The sequence below is a fragment of the Serinus canaria genome, chromosome 2, assembly GCF_022539315.1.
Source record: "Serinus canaria isolate serCan28SL12 chromosome 2, serCan2020, whole genome shotgun sequence".
NCBI lineage: Eukaryota > Metazoa > Chordata > Aves > Passeriformes > Fringillidae > Serinus > Serinus canaria.
In genome coordinates this window covers 15,314,084-15,331,581 of record NC_066315.1, presented here as the reverse complement: position 1 = coordinate 15,331,581, position 17,498 = coordinate 15,314,084, and the positions used below count along the sequence as shown (strand labels likewise).

Sequence of the window (17,498 nt, the reverse complement as noted above, 5' to 3'; positions counted from 1 at the left end):
CATTTCTTCACTAAATTCTTTGTATTTGATACTTTTTATGGGATAAAGGTAAGGGGAACATAAAGCAGTTTTAATCTGTCTCTAACTATGCCATGTTTACTTTTTTATGCAGAGAAGAAAGATTACACTGTAAGTCTACATGGAACTCCCCAGAACTGTCTAGTAGAGGAAAATGAAAAAGGTAGTGCACATTGCTCCTTCACAGTGAGTCCAGGTAGGCTCAGAGAGGGTGGAGGTGAGCCACTTGTGACCAAGACATTTAGGCAGGTCACTGGAGTCTTTAGCCAGATTTCTGTTGGGAAAGTGTCTGTCTTACACGTTACAACACAGTATGAGCTGAGGTTTCTCTTGTCTCTATGCTGATGAAGTGGTTTGAAAGCTGTATGTAGTTTAGTACATTTGTTTATGCAAAAGGTGATTAAGAATGTGTGGAATTTGTGGTTTGTGGTTTTGGGGCTTTTTAAATGCAGCATTGTCATTTTACTTTCTTAGAAAGTAAAATGTTCACTAGATCAGGTGTCTATGAAACCTTTAACATAATGAACAGAGGAGAAAATTGCACAAGCTTATTTAGTTTAAATTGCCATTGTTTGGGTTCATGTTTGGGTTCATGTTGGGCTCTCCAATGTGTTGGCTGTTGTGGATGGAAATTTCACAGTAATTTTCAGGAGGCAAAAGCTGTGGCATAGTCTGCAGGAACAGGGTGGCTGAGATTATTGACCAGGCAGAGGCCTTGCAGTCTGCAGAGTGTTTTTCTTGCTGAATGCAAAACCTTCTGTCTTCTGCATGGAGAAGCCTCCATTTGGTTACTGCAGGGGAACAGTGAGCTTGCAAAGAAAGTAGTGTGCACCATGGTCTCACCTTGTCAATTCCCTCCTTTTGCTGTATTCCCAACTGGACACTTGAGAGTTAATGGACACATTGGAAGGTCGTGATTTTTAATGAGCAAAACATGTCCTACTTGGAGTCTGCCTTAAGCAGATAAGAATGCATTGGGTAACTGGTGGTAAAAATGCTTCTGATGTCACTGGTTCACGTGGTGGTGTGTTGAAGGGAGCCTTTCAGAAGAGAGGGTACAGCAATTATGCATTAACTCTTTGGTGATTTATTTGGATTTAGTTGATGGAATGGTCTCTCTTTGCTCTAATGATGCCGGGTTTTGGAGTTAAAAAAAAAAAAAAAAAGCGAAGTCAGTTTTCAAAGACCCAGATTAAAATTATTTGGCTTTCCATGTCTCTCTCTTCATGTACACAGAAAAATCCTCACAAGGAACTTGGACATCAAGCGTCGTATTTAAGGCCATATAAATTTCTAAAGCAACTTGAGCCTCCATCAGACCATTAGGAAGGAAGTGTGCAATTTCCTGCCAGAACTGAGCTGTTTGACACCAAAAAATGCCATGCTGTTACCAGTGTCTGTTACAAAGGGACTGCATTCAGGTGTTAGTCCAGAGATTGTGTGCCAAAGTACTGTAAGAAGTAAATGATATTTCTGGGGAGTTAATGACTGCCAAATGTGCTCCTTGTGGCTTATACCTGTAAAACTCTTGGCAGTCAGCAAAGATGTGCAGGATTTCATTCTTGCTCTGTTCTATCAGCCTTAGATTTAGACAAAATTACTGTCTATTCCCTAAAATAAAACAAAGGTAGCATTGTCTCCCATCAGCTCTCTGTGGAAAGATGAAGGACTGTGGATCACTGTTTCAAAACAGTTGCACCAAATGATCTAGAGAATATGCAAGTCATATGTGCTTCACATGTGACTTTTTCAGTCTCGCCCTTTCTGACAAGAAGCCCAGTTAAGCCTCAGAGACAGCTAGAATAACTCTTTAACTCTTAGAAAATAATTGCCCCAACTGTTTATATTAGAGTGAAAAATGGACAGTATGTCAATGTCATTTTCCATTAAGTGGCAACTGGCCCTGAAAACGAAGGGAAATCCTACTGAAAGCAGCATTCCAGGCAGCTGTTGGCATTCCAGAGGTGTCTAGGGTTGGGTAAGGCTAACCCTGCAGCCACAAGTTAGGTCTGGGAGTTGAGCCCTGGGTTTACTTGGCTTTGGTGTCAGTCACTGTAACACCTGCCTGCCTTCAGTTCCCATAAAGAAAACCTGCCAGATGTTTTAACACGGGCAACTGGAGCTGAACAACCAACACAGTTGTTGCTCCAGCAGCACTGGGTTTCACTTTTTTACCTCTTCATTGTGAAAAGAAGCAGCTATTTTTTGTGGTGAGTAAAGCTAACCTTGACTGAGATACTTCTTATTGTAGTCAGATATCCAGAGCATATAAATAATTTGAAAAGCAGGCTCAAGGCTTTCGTGTTGGTAATTCCAAGCAACTTGAAGCTGAGGCAAATGAAGCTTACTGCATGCCCTAGAGTTAGTTTTTACTAACCTGTTTCAAACTAAAGAGATATGCCAGCTCCCTGAGTTGCACTCAGCCAAAGCTGTGTGAGTTGCACACAATTGTACACTTTGAAATCACAGCTGAGCCCCCATCCTTTCATTCTGATTGGATAGTAAGGATTGGCTTGGCAAGTAAGGAAACTTCACATTTATAGATGAAGGTTGAGTTTTAGAATGGGAAACTTAATTTCATACCTGTAGAATTAACTCAGGTCTTTAAAGGCTGTATTTCAGATTTAAAAACCAAATTCTCAGGTTGAAGTTTCCCATATTTCTTATAATTCCTTTCCTTAAACTAAGCTTTAAAATAGCACAGGATATGTTTTGGTTATAGAGCTCTGTGTACTAAAATACTCTGTTTATCAGTACACAGATATGTAAAGGTATGCTGCAAATGTAATTGTGACAATGCAGTTTTGACATTGTCAAAATGCATTGTGAGTTTGTTTGTGGAATTACTGGAAACTGTAGCTCTGCAAAAAAATCAACATTGCATTTTAAGTCAACCAACTGTACTGAGAATGTACAAAACCATTAGAAGTTTTCTTGTGGTCAATTCTGCTTACATAGCAATCCTCTAGAATTGTGTTTCAACTGACTACAGTAGTTTTGTACCCAAACACTTGGGAAAAAACATCTGTTTGCAAAAATTGTTTGTATTTGCTGTGTGGACAACTTTTATTTTTTCTTTCCCCTCTTGTTGACATTTCTAGAAAGGATAAGGGTCTTTTGGCTTATTTGGAGCAATAGGGACTAATTGAACTGACCACATATGTTGACAAAGGTGCATTTCATGAAATGACATATAAATCTATCCTTGGCATCTGCCAAGGATTTTGGAGGAGTGGGGATCAGGCAGGTAGATAGGTGTATGTACACATCTCTAAAGAGCAAACAGACACAAACATGTTGCTGCCCTGAGCAGCTGTGAGTGGTGCAGCTCTGAGGCAGGCTCAGAGCTGGTGCCAGCAGGGTTGGAGTGTGGGAATCTACACCAAGCCTTCATCAGGGCTCCTGATTGTTGTGTGCATCTGGAGAATGACCTGTCCAGATGGAGATCTTGCAGTGGTGGGAATGGCATGTTTAGGATGTAGAAAACTTGTCTAGGTTAAATTGTTGTAAAAAGTAGCCAAGAAATAGTTGTCTTGAAGTACATCAGAGCTCAAAAGGACAGATTTAACTATTGCATGCTCATTTACAGCATTGTGTGTCAGATAAGAGATAAGTGTTCAGATCAGAGAGCTCTGAAAGGAACTGAAAGAGCTGTGAAGTTAAAAAAAAGCTCCTGTATATGCAAATGTTTGGCATTTCTCTTCCGATCAGAGGCTGGCAGCCTTTGCTGTTCAGTCATTAGATGAAGTCAGAACCCTTTATATGTAAGAGCTATGTTTAGGTGGGCAAAGGAAAATGATCCATCCTGGCACTTACTCAGAGTGAGTCATAGAGGCCTAGATTTTCTGGTGTTAATCGTGTTTCTGGCTGTTTGGACTACGTATATTTGCTGGCTATAAGGATTTGTAAGTGTTAAGTCAAAGGAGAAAACATAGCATCAACACTTCTGTCCAACATTTTGTTCTCTGAGTAACTAATGTGTTCCAGACATATTAGTTGGGGCTTGTAGCAATTACTAATTGCAGGAAAGAAAACATAAAATCATCTCTGAGACTTTGTGTTCTTTGTAGCTGCCCTGCTTTAAACCAGAGAGGCCAGGAGTGGCCTTGCTATTCATTTGCCTATAGACTAGTGCTTAGGGCTGTCTTGAAGTGGATTGAGGCTTCAGGTGGGTAAGCTTCATAATGAGATCTCCTCAATTTTTGTTTAAGGCCAGAGTTACCAATTTTGTTTGTCTGACTACTTTAGGCAGCTGATGGTTTGGATTGGGAGATAGGAATAATGGAAGTAGCAACCTTGCTTTAAATACCAATTTAGGAATCCTTCCCACTTGCCTTTCCATTCCCAATTTGCTCTGGAACCATTCTCTCCAATAGCATGAGTTGAATACATGGCCACAGATCAGGAAACTGCTCTGTCAGAAGTTTTTTCCACTTCTCTCAAGTCCTCTGGGTTGCTCAGACCTGCTGACCATGGCTGTGTCAGTGTGGGGGCTGAATCAGCAGCAGAGGAAGAGTCAGGCTTTGAAAAGGGTTGTTCAGTGTGGGAGTGAGCATGCAGGACAGGTGAGGAGGGAGCACAGTGCTGGCTTGGGTGAGATGGCAAGAGAAGAGATAAAAACTGGAGGGCCTGTGAGCTCTGTGAGGTTCCTCAGTGCTTTGCTTTCCCCTCATCAGGTGGGATGTCAACATTTAAATGTTTGTGAGGTGAGGTCTGTCCTACTGTGCTCGTGACAGCCTGTTTGCTTGATTTTGAGGCTTAAGCAAATGTTGGCAAGACATGTAGCAAAATGTGTTGTGCCAGTTTTGGGCTAATATTCTTATGCAAAAGAGAACTTCTGCTTTATTTTAAGACACTGTATTGATTCTTGTACCAAGTGTACTGCTGTGTCTTCTAGCCCAATATTAAAACTGCCCACAATCTACTTGCCTCTGTGTAATGCTTCTGCATGAGGACTTAAGTTTGAAGTTATTTAGTTTTGCACCTTTGGTTTGAGATACATGTAAACTCTTTTCTTGAATGACCGGAGCTCATATACTGCCTGTGCTGGCTTGTTTGGACTTAAATAAAAATAGGTATAAGTAAAATAGTTTATGCATAGTTTTGAATTGCAACTATGAAAAAATTATATTTGATATCACAAGTACAAGTACTTCTGTGCTGGCTTTAATCTTAATTAAAGCCAGCACAAAAGCAGCACATTTGTAATGAAATATTAAATGTACAAATATTTTTGGTTGAAACTTAGGGCCCAGTAATTGAGTAGCATTTTATAAGTGACTTCAAGTGCCTGTGAGGGATTGAATGCAGACAGTGAAATGTCATGACAGCACAACTCCATAGAAGTCAATTGTCAGGAAAGAAGTGACTCCACACATAAAACTCTCAGCAAATGCTTCAGATAAATCAATAATTGTTTGGCTCACTCTCTTGTACTTCCTGGTGTCATGAGTAGCCTTCCACAGCAGACCACTTGCTCCCTGTGCAAGACTTTGGCAAGACAGGGAAGAGAGAAGCAGGAGTTGAGAGATCAAGGATTAGGGACCAGGCATTGAGATGGAAAGGTAGAGGTATCTTCAAGGGAAGCACTTAAAGAATCAGAATAAGCTGAGTTAGAAGGGTCCTACAAGGATCATTGAGTCCAGCTCCTGGCCCTGCACAGCACCATGCCCAAGAGTCACAAGAGGAGCTCTCTCTCATGTTTTTGTTTCTTCTGTCTTGATTGGATAAATGAGCTAGTTTAAACAGGATCTTCAGACACCTCTGCTGGGAGCAGACAGGGTTGATATGCTGGGATAATAGTCTAAGATTTAATCTAAATATTGCATCATGGGATTACACCCTAGGAGGTGTAAATGACTCCTTCTCAGCATGGTTTCACTTCCATGACCTGTGCCCTGGCAATGCCTTATCAGGTACCTGGGGGTGTTTCACTCCTTATCCGTATCTCTGACTCAGTCTGTAAAACACAGCCTGCTGCTCTACTGCAGAGTCTAAAGAATGGTTTGAGTTCAAACGAGCTTCAGGCTGATTAACACTTCTGAATTGCTTCTCTCTTGTGACATGTAGCAATTAGTTGAATTACCATGATGTTTTCTGGTGTCTGTGTTGCTTCCACGAGCACAGATTTTTGTGTTAAGCACTTTCACAAGTGTGAAAGTGCTTAACACAAGTGTGTCCCTTGCATGTTGCTAAACTGGTGGGCAAAACCTAGCCATGGAAGCCTATAGAGCTGAGATGTGCCCTTCTGCCTGCAAAAGGATGCCTCACTGCATCTCCTGCTGTGCAGACATGTGTGGATCTTCCTCCAGAGAGGAGTAATTTAGTCAGCTCGCTGGAGCTGAACTGTATTCAGTAGAGTTCAGTAAAAAACAATGCAGTTGGTGGTACTGTTCCCATGGCCATCAAGCTGTACTCCCTGTGGGTGGTCCAGCAAGGCAGACACAAGGCTCAAAATGTTTGGAAATATGTACACAATTCAGGATCCGGAAGCTGGCCAACGTAGCTGTCTGTCCTACAAGAGTATTGAGTGCCAAAAAAAAATTGGGCATTCAGCTTTATCCAGCCCATCATGTTTTTCTTTGTAGCTAAAAGTCTTTCTTAAAACCACCTGCAAGGTGTTGCAGCTGTTCAGCTTTAAGGGTTAACAGCTACCCAAACCTGATTTGATTGCAGGCTAGAGATTTAACTGGCAAGCCACTAAAAAGAAATAAATAAAGGGGTTGATGGTGCTGTAAGAATTTTTCAGGCCAGACTCGGTTTGGATTTTTTTCACCTACTTTTGGAGCTCTTAGCAAAGCAACAATCAAGCTTTTGGGTCAGATTCTTGAAGTAAATTATTTTAAACTTCCATTGCTTTTTAAAATTATCATAATAGTTAAAAAACCCCATTCTGCTTCTAAGGGAAATCCCATAAAAGTGAAAGGTTCCCCTTTCCCCTGCACCACAAAGGATCTCTCCTGGTTAGGGCAAACAGGCAGCTTGTGACTTTGACAATAGGTCTTTGTGTTCTGAAGACATAGCATAAATTATTCCCTCCCCAAAGAAGGCTAGGAAGCTGAAAAACAAGTCCAAATAAGCTGGTTTCTCTCCAGAAGCCAAGCAGAAATAGTGTAATTCATCCACAGGGATTGTGCTTGCTGTGCCCTGCCCAGTGTCCAGGACTGCTTGCAGTGCAGAGCTTCCCCTGGACACTGGTGAGAATTCTCAGTAGCCTTCCCAAAGCAGTCTCTGGCCAAAGCTGTGACCTGGGAGCTAGAGGAAGCATCAGGTGATGATGTTCTACAAAGCCATTTTATTTATGGTACTTCAGACTTTCTGGATTGGCCCATAGGCCATTGTATCAGTCACAATTTTAGCCTTTCCCTTTTTAAAATAGGATCATGATTACATCCTTCAGGACTTCTGACCTTTTTTCTTCACTGTTTCAGTTGCTGTTCTCTAATTTCTCCTCCCTTTCCCTTCAGGAATTATATCCTTTTTATTACTTGTTATTCTTTATTTACATTTCTCTTTTTTTCCTGCTGAATAATCTAGAGGTTCTCTTTGGGGATGCCCTTAAATATTGCATTTGCCAAATGGTGCTGTTGGAAGTGACTCTTCCAAATTTAGAGCTTTTCATTGTTCTGTAAATATTTCGAGCAGAAACAGAAAACAGAAGCTTGGAATGTTCATTTATGACAGATCAAACCTCTTACCTTGTTTGTTCTGAAGCAGTGGTGCTGAGGGGAAAATCACATAATTGCATAAATTGTTGTAAGGTAAGGCTTGACAATAACTTCAGAAAGTTCTAACTAAATTTGTTTTGTCGGGAAATGACAAAAGTAGTTCTGAGCTTTGCTGAGCTGCCTCTTTGCTGACAAAGGAGAAATGTAGCTAAGGAATACATAGGAGAAATCACACTATTTGGCTTTCTAGTTTTGCTTTACAGTTTGAATAACAATTAGGAGGAAGCTTCTGGCTTAATACACCTGGTTAAATGCATTAAATGTAGCCTTGAATTTCCCATTCCTTACAAGCTGTACTCTAAATATTTGTTGTGCTATTCAGATTCATAAGAGCTTTTGATCTACCTGCATTGTGAACTTTTATTGAGCTCTCCTTTTAGGACTGGAAATGCTTCACATCTGGGGATGATTGGTTCACATGTCTGTGACATACAGTAATGTCCAAGCCAGTGGCCTAAAACTTCAGCACTGTCACAATTTGGAAAACACAAAAAAACTGTCAAACAAATTACAACTTGTGATACAGAAGAAATGTTTATGCCTCTTGGTAGTGGACCAAAGTGTCACAAACTTTATTTAGCTGTTGCAGTGTGCCAGCTCCATCTGTGCTGTAGCACTTGCTCACTATGGGGAATAATTGCCTGTACACATCTGATAAACTCTGTGGTTTGGGCAACTGTTCTCTTACATAGGAGCAACCTTTGAAGGGCTGGCTGTTGTGTGCTTGGCTTGTAATTGCAGTGGCATGCAGGAGGAGAGAAACAGGAGGAGATAAGGGAGAAACCGTTTTTATAGCCTAGAACTGATGAGGCCTGGGAAGAAGCATCATGTCCACTGGAGGGATTAATGGGCACCCTGAGCAGCAGCACTAGGTGTCTGCTGTGCCACTTAATCTCTATGAATTGACCCAGATGGTTGGATCAACTGCAGCCTTGATGCACTTTCTGGCTTGCAATAAATGTGCTAAGGAAAAAGCAGAAGTAATAGAACATCTTTGAATACTGACAACCCACTGGGTTTTCATAAATCCCGGGAAGTGTAATGCTGGCAAATGAATATTCATAAACCAGGCTATTAAAATTTAAAGAGAACCTTGAGGGCATGATGATGTCAGATTCCAGAGTTAATTATAGAGGGGGTAAAGTTCTTGGCTAACTAGGTTGAACATACTCTCACAATAGTTTTAACACAATACAACAATCAGAGGGAGCCACAGTGTTGGATGTAGGTTCTCAATCCCTTAATATATTCCTTGAATTGAAAGTCTAGCAGCGCAAGGAAGAGGAAGTATTTACATCCAGCTACTGTGGAAATAAATCAGCTTCTAGGGGTTGAGTTGCTGTTTGTCTTTTGAACTTATTTTTGTCACTGAATTGATTTTAGTTTCTGACTCATTCACTTGTCATAAATTGCCCTGCAGGGTTGGGCTGCTCTGCTGTGGTGGCTCTGTTGAAAGTTGCCAATTGTTATATGCAATCTGTAGTGTTCATGAGCCTTATTACAGGGAATACTAATACTTCACTACCTTTACTTACTCAAGGCAGCAATCAGTTGCTACTGCATTTTTTGACAGCATTGATTAAAACTCTAAGAGAAATGCCAATCCCAATCCTTCATATTTATTAGCTCACTTGGTTAGAGCATGGGGCTGATAGCCATGGTTGTGGGTTCATACCCCATGTGGGCCATGCAGATTTGATGATTCTTGAGCATCATTTGCAACTCAGAATATTCTGTGGCTCTTTCTATGGTATTGCAGTAGTGCAATGGGCAAAACTACTGAACATAATTATAGCTACCCTGGAATCAGGAGGTTAAGTCTCTAAATGGTAGGATCTTACTGAAATTATTGTTATTGTTCCACTTCAAATAATATTTCCTTTATTAAATAGAAAGAGTGAAAAGGAAGAACTCATTACTGTGTTTCTCAACTCAAAATTTATGCCGCAGGACACTTTTACTAGCACAATCCATAGAAGGAAGAGGAAGAAAATAATTCTTGTAATTTTTTTTTTTTTTTTTGATGTTGTATAAAGTTAAAATCTAAACCAAACTAGTTAATTTGGCTTGGTCAAGAAACACCCGAAACAAACATTGATGAAGCAGTTCTTAAATCCAAGCAAAAGGCCTGAAAACAACTGTGAATCTCAAAACAGGTTAAATTGATTCTGAAAGTTTAGGATAATTTAGAAAATCATTCTGACTTGCTTTGAAATTGAAATCTTTCTTCTTAAGAGGCAACTCTTCAGCAGTCAGTAAGTCTGATAGAGATGCTTTGTGACCACGAATATGAAAAAAGTCTTACATTTTGAAATGCATTTTATCAGAAATAATACTTCCAAGAACTTTTATCAGTTCTGGGAGTGCAACAGGAAATTGGTAATGTCTAGTGAGATATGATGCAATCTTGAGAGAAGGTAAATCATTTCTTAACCTCAGCTTTCAGCAGCCCTTATTGTAGGGTGACTAAAGAGGCAGTGTCTGCTTTTGGGTGTAAAATACAGGCTGCCTTTTTGACAGAGGCCTTCAGAATGCTCTGAGAGGAAAGCATATTTATCACTTGCCTGATGCTGCAGTTTGTGTGATTAAGCATGAGGTCTTCCACACTGCTCAGTCTTGAGTCCTTTTGCTTCAAAAGGGGTTTGTGCCACAGAAACTGGGTCCTGCCCACCTTCATCCTGCTTACTAAAGATGCTTTAACAAGCATGGCCTCTACACATAAGATCAGGTGGGAAAATAAAAATATACATCTGCAAGATGTTTTTTATGGTAGAAAACAAAGCTCAGGACTGTTGTGTGTGAAAGGCTTTTGGATGTCACATGCTGGCAGCCAAAGCTGTGCTGATTGCATCCATGCAGGAGACAGGAAAGTTACTTGTCACAGAGGAAGGAGTGAACAGATGCCAAACCTTCATCACAAATCTGTCCACTGGAAAGGAAAACCATGTTAGTTGGAAAGCTAAGCTTTTCCTTAGCAAAGTAATATATCAATAAGTATTTCCCCTTCTTTCTCATATCGACCATCCATCAGAGGATGGATATGAGTGGTTCATATCTTAAAAGCCAGATGTCTCTGTGAACACTGTGGTCTAGAGAGGTTGGAAGTGAGAGGCTGGCTTAGTGTGGTGGTGGGCCACCCAGCACCAGTGAAGTGGATAATTTTTCCTCCGTTCAACAGCACTGAGCCAATGCTTCAGGAGTGTAGGGAAAACCGCAAGCTAAAGATTGTGCAGAGTGTGAACTTTAACTTCTGGAAGAAAAAGGTGGTTTTTTTCTAAAGAGGATGAAAGTACCTTTAAATAGATACCTCTTCTTTCTGTTTTGCTTTCATGCCTTTTTGTATGGCTCCTGTATCTGACCTTGGCAATACTAGGGAGGAAGAAAGTAGGGAAGAAAACCTGAATGGAGCTTGATGGAGTCTCTTTTTCCAAAAGAAAAAGAAAAATTTCTGAAGATATGTCAGCTTTTCTAGCTGAGTTTTTTCTTGGAGTGAGAGAAAGCAGGGTTGAGAAAGAAAAGGCAGATGGTGATCTTTCACTTGAGGTCAGGTTATTTCATGAAATTCTTGGGGTTTGCTCTTCTCCCTTGGTCTTCTCTGCCTCTAATATTCCCGAGGTCCCTGGGAGAGAGGAGTATCAGGAAGATGGCTGGCCTCAAGTTTTCCTTCCATTTATTTTTGTCAAAGTGGTCAGCGGCTGTGTAAAAATAGTCTCTTCTCCCTGTCTGTGGGAAGAAGGGGGATGTGATCTCAAGGAGCCATCTTGCAGGTATTGCTGGGAACAGCTGAGTGCCAGCACCCGTGTGGGAGCTGCCCCAAGTTCCTGCATTTTGGTACATGGATGGTGTGCAGTTGGAGTTCTACATCGAGTCCTTTGTCAGCACTTCAGCCAGCTCCTGTTCATGGCCAGCTCTGCCTGTGCCTGGCAGGGCTGTGGCATCTGCAGTGGAGCTGCTGCTTGTGCTCCAGAGCAGGTACACTGCAGTCCTGAGGACAGCACTGAGCTCCAGGCAATACGTGTCCAGGAGTGCAGCTGGGTGAGCCTCATCCTTGTGGGATTTGTATGGAGCTCTGGTGTGACCTCTCTCCTTTAATGGTTAATAAGCAATTACAAAGGGGTTTTTTGTTTGTTTGCTTTTTCAAACCATAAACTCCACTCTTGTTTTTTTTTTTTTTTTTGTTCAAGGAGCACATGGCTGTATTGATTGTGCAGAGCTGCCTGTCATTTTGCCAAGCTGTTGTTAGCTTGCCTGTGGCCAGGCAGCATCTCTGAAAAAGCCCTGCCTTGCCTGCTCCTGCATTGTTTCCAAATAAAGGCATGTCTGAAACGGGAGTTAAGCCTCCAACTGCCAGACCTTAAAGAAAGGACTTTTTACCCGTGGATTGAAAAGAGGTGATTTTTCTGCAACAAAATGCTCCTTCCCCACCCCCTCTCCTTTCTCAAATTAGGCAAAAAAGTTGCTTTAAAATTTAAATCATGCAAACTGTGTATTTTAAACTCATTCTCTGTGGCAGACAGGGAACCTAACCATCAGGCCTGGAGTCACCTCAAACTTACTAAAATGCCCAGTCTATATGTTTTGTTATACATTTAGAGCAGCTTAAACAGAAAATGCTCATGTTCCTGGCAACCAATTAAAAGTGATCCTTTCCTCATCTATGTGAGGAGTGGGCAAGGTGAATGACTACCTGTAATGCAAGGTAGTAGCTTGAGTAATTTTGGGTTTTTTATTATTTCTATGCCAGCAGTACTCTTTATCATGGTTTAACACAAGTTTGAAGTGACATAATAGTGTTTAGCTGTGTATGATCTAAGGACATAGCTAACATGAGGTTGTTAAGAAGAGGTAATTTATTAGACCAGCTGGTATGGGGGGAAAAAATGAGCCAAGCTTGCAAGCACACGAGCACTTCATCAGGTCTGAAATAGAAGCAGCAGATTTCAAGGTTAAACAGAAGTTATGAAAAACTGCTCTGTTTAACCAGACATGCATTGAACTGCCAAAGAGGAGCTAGCTGGTATGATATTCCTTCAGGGGAGGAGGGAGGGTGGGAAGATGATTGTTATACTGCAGAAAGAGATAAGGACTTCACAGCCTGTTAAACAGGGGGAGGCTATAAAACCAGTACCTGATGAGCTCATGACTGTTCTTAGTATTTTGGGGATAGGAAATTTTAGTTCTTTGTCCTCTCTTTGTAAGGTTTTGATTTCGTAGGATTTTTGAGAATCATGACTGCCACATCAGTCATTTGTAGACAAATAGTTGGTTTTACCTAAAGGAACTTTATCAGACAAATTTCATTTCAGGCATTCTTTGTCATTTGGTTGCCATCCTTAGCCTACACTGCTGACTTAAGAAGTTACTTAACACCAAGTTCATATTTGTAGAGATAATGGCTGAAAGAAAAAAACCCCAACAACTAAACCTCTATTGTTTATTGGTTTTTTTAAGCACAAAGTATTTACTTCTTAAATCTGATTGAATCTATTCTAACAAAAAGTCCTGAATGCTAGTGAGCTTTTTAAAAATCTATTCTTTTACTCAAGCAGAAGCCAAATCCAGAGTTGAAATGTTTAAAAAAATACGTTTCAAGGCTTTGTAGAATAACAGATGCTTTACTTGTGCTGCTGTCAGAGTTGGCAATGTGCTGCTTCTAAGATTTGAATTAGGTTGTGTTATCAATGTGGTTTCAGTACAGATCTGATGATGCACTCACTGTCAGTATGTATTGAACTGTACACTGTGGAGAGCAGAGGAGGGCTACTTGGTACTCTTTAGAAAAAGTTTTTCAATATTTTTCTGTAGTGCTGTATCCTAAATTGATAAATATTATAGTTAAGGCAATGACAGATTAAATATGTTCAAGTAGAAGTCACAATCTTCTCGGTTGCTCATCTGACTTCTTAGTTATGTTTAATGGGCTCTCTGTACAAATGCTCTTTAAATTAACCTCTGTGTGCATTTTAAAGTTACAGTATCTGCCTTTATCATGCTAGACTGACTTTCAGTATCAGTTATGATGGTCAAAGCGATTGATGCTGTTGTAGTGGTGTCAGGAGTCCCAGGAGCCAGGCTGTTCATTTTTCTTGGTCCCTCTGCTGTGTGTTGGGAGGGCAGAGCTGTTTACTCAGCTGTGTCCCGTTTGTGCAGCAGGGGCTGGATAGGTAACCCTGGAATTTAACCCAAGCTCTGGGTAGGTGGAGGAGGTCAGAAAAGCTTAATCTAATTCAGATAAATTACTTGCCAGGAAAGGGTATAGCTGTACTAGCATTTGTCTTTCTCTGCCAGAAGACAGCTTCCTCCAACCTGCTGAACCAGCAAACTGAAAAATGTTATCAGGTATTGGGAGCAGTTACAGAGCAAGTGGGAGAGACTGCAGCATCTTCCATGATCCTTGATGTAGGATATGGCATAGCTGTGCCTTGGCTTACTTGAAGGTAGTTTAAAACTTTTAAAGATTAAAGGATGTTGAAATATCTCTTCTGTGAGGTACTGGAGTCATAGAACTCTTTGGTCACATGGCTAGCGTTGGAGGTTTTTGTGGTTTGCTCTCAAATTTGTCAAGAATTTACCTGTAATTAGCTGTAAATGCCCTCTACCACTACCACTTTAGCAATATTGACAGTGCTTTAGTAACCTGTCTTATGAGTCTCAGGAAATGTCCTGAACACCTGCACTGGACACCAGATCACCCTTACACTGGTCTCCAGGGATGGGTGGTACTGAGTATGGCCTCTCTATAGCAAGTTCATAGGAAAGGAAATATTGGAAGCTAAAACTAATATGTTGTTTTAATACTTAACCAAAAAGGAGTAGCAGTATTAGACTGATATGTGGTGTGGAACAAGTTACAGAAAATCTGTATTCTGGCTGGAGTTTAATGGAGTGTGATGGCTCAGTTCTAACAGATAGAGGCTTCACATACTGCCTGAATGCTGTGGAAGTAGCTTTTATTTATGGCAGAGGTAGCCAGAATGCTCTATAAAGTTGAAATATGAGTATTTATAGGACTCCATCCTGATTAATTAATAATACTTGTGCTTGGAACGAGAGAGAATTAGCTGGCATAACACTTGATGGGTTAATTATTTCAGTGGATAGAAATGGGTTAACTGTATATTCTTCCAACTCAATTGTAGCCCTAATCTGTTCAGTGATATTTTTTCCCAACTCCTTTCTCTTTATGAGGATAACTGAAAGGAAGCAAAAGGCCTGCTGCAGTCTCCAAATTTAAAAACTGAAAAATTCTGTATGGAGCCCACATTTGTTTGTTTTTCTGATGACAGAGGATATTAAAGAGGAAAAATGAGTCAATGAACAGAAGCACTTAAGCCCTGTAGATAAGAAAAGAGAAATACAATGTTAGTTTTATATTTGTGTAGTGAAGGATAAATTTGTTACAGTATTTAACAATGTTTGCTATTGGATGTTCCCATTAAGGTATTTTCCACAAAGTAGTGATCTGGAACACACTCAGTCATTTGCTTCACTGATTCAAAAAAGAAACATAACTAACAGTATGACTTCCACAGAGAAAAAACTTCTGAAACAAAACATGAGAGCAGTCCACACTAAATGTAGATTTCTGGCATTCCTAGAGCTGATTCAACTTGGCATCCCTCAGTTTACTCCTTTTTCTCCTCCCTGCCCTTCTGTTTTCAGAAGTAATTTTTTGAGATTATTTACCAAGTTACCTGACTTCTGCTGTTCTTTGCATTCTGATTGCAAAACAAAATGACAGAATAGGTGACTTGTATGTTTATTCTCACTTAAAATATTCTAATAGTCAATAGATGAAAAAAAATCTAAAAAAACCCAACCAACAAAACATTTCTTCCTGTAAAACCCAGTTTCTATGCAGGTGTATTTTATGTACCCACAGACCCTTGAAATACCAGAAACTGGATGCTCACTCTCTGCTCTTCATAATGACTTGCAAGAAATAATGATATTACTACTTAGCCAAAAAAAGCTCTCAGAAAAGGAACCAGTTGAGAACTTACATATGCCAAATTGTTTAATAGGATACTTTCACACATATGCACACATACCCTTGAGGGCAGAAAGTGAGAATTTGACTATAAAAATGAAATTATGGTATCCCAGTGAAATCCCTATATAGTGCCCTCACTAGAGCAGTGCTCTAGTTTTGTTCAGCCTTCATTAAATAGCTTTCTAATGCTCTGGATCTCCTTGGATAGGATTTTGTTCTTTTCCTGTATATTGCAAACTAATGCAACTCCTGGACTTAGTCCAGCCTGTGCTGACTTTACATCTAGACTTTGAGTATAAACTGCTGATTCTGGCTTAAAACTTCTCAGGAAACAAAAATAAAGAGCTCAAGAAAATGTTGCAGCTTTTCACAGTGATCTCATGCATGGCCACATGCTGTCAGGAATTTAAAGTTTCTTGTGCTGGGTTTTAATGCAGGCATACTTTCCATGGCAGTCTGAAATACTGCTGCAGTTTGACTTACAGCCATTGGCAAACAGTATCTTTACAAGACAGTCTGACTGCCCTAAAATGTAGCCTTCACTGAGTCTTTTTTTTTTTCTTTTTGTTTACTTGACTATTTATGAACATGATTTTTTTTAAGTCAAAGCAATCTACGTGTATGCTCAACTGCACTACAAATTGTTAAATTTGTAGTGCAGTTGGACTGGATTACTGGACTGGATAGATAGCTGCTGGATTACTTAACTCTTCTACTGCTGTATTTTATTCAGTTTTTTCATTAGCACTTACAAGTCAGGCCAGGTATAGAAAGACAGTGAGGAAAACAAGCATCTTGCTTGCACTTCAACATCCTTTGTATGGAATGTAGATATAGAACTTAATAGTAAATATGCCAGTAGTGCTGGTAGGCTGAAGTGAGTTCCCACATGGCTCCCAGAGGCCCCCCTGGTGTAGGAAGGACTGTCTTCATGCCATAAGAATGCCTTTCTGTAGACTCTGTGGGCAGGACTTGTGCTGACAATAAATTCAGTGTGTGAATTTCATGTGGGTCTATCCAGTACATGCTCTGTCAAGGTACTGAGGCTCATGAATGGCTGCCTTTCCTTGCTTGAATCTCAAACTGTGGGCCCAGCCTTTAGGGTGCATGGGAGGATGATGGGGCATTTAACAATGGAGCTTCCTAGGGTCCCTGTACCCCAAATTCCCCAAGGCTTGCAATGTCTCATTTCCCCTGAGAGCTGCAAGGTCCTGGGTTTGGAGACAGTGTGGTGTGGTGGCAGAGAGAAGCCTTACTGCAGAACATACCCCATTTCCCTGCTGGGGTTTGCAGCCCCTCCTGAGGTCCTTGGGACTGAGCATTCTGTAGCATCACCTGGCACAGGGCTGTGTCCCACTGTGCTAGGAGACATTGTACTGTGCTTGTCTGTGATTTTGATGGTTATACACTATTCCTCAGCAGGGATTTTGCCTCACTTTTAGGCAAATACCTTGCAAGGCAAGGTATTTTTTCTTTGCCTTGCAAGGATCTAGTCCAGCACCCTTTCTGTAACTGGCTGTTGGTGTATTGCTGTAACAACCAATGGCCATGAAGACATCAAGGCAGTCCTTTCTTTCCAACTCTTAATTTGTTCAAGCTGCCTGTCTTTTCTCTTTTTTAAAGGATGTCTCTTTCCATTACACATGCTTAGTGCCTCTCTTGAAACAGTGCAGCATTCCTTTGATGCTATTCATGGGACAAACAAGTTGACTGATGAAGGGAATTTACCTGCAAGAAAAAAATGTCCAAGAGTATCAGCA

The 17,498-nt window shown here is 40.6% G+C and overlaps 1 protein-coding gene across 10 annotated transcripts in view; it reads left to right on the top strand.

The window, feature by feature from the left end:
* Positions 1-17,498, top strand: part of SVIL (supervillin) — a 134,294-nt gene that overhangs the window by 38,396 nt on the left and 78,400 nt on the right. Inside the window, exon 1 of one of the 10 annotated variants that reach the window (XM_050970667.1) lies at positions 139-181. The exons of the other annotated variants lie outside the window; for them this stretch is intronic. The gene's annotated coding sequence lies outside the window, so the exon portion shown is untranslated. Of the gene's footprint in view, positions 1-138; positions 182-17,498 lie in introns of those variants that run through there. 10 annotated transcript variants of the gene reach the window in all.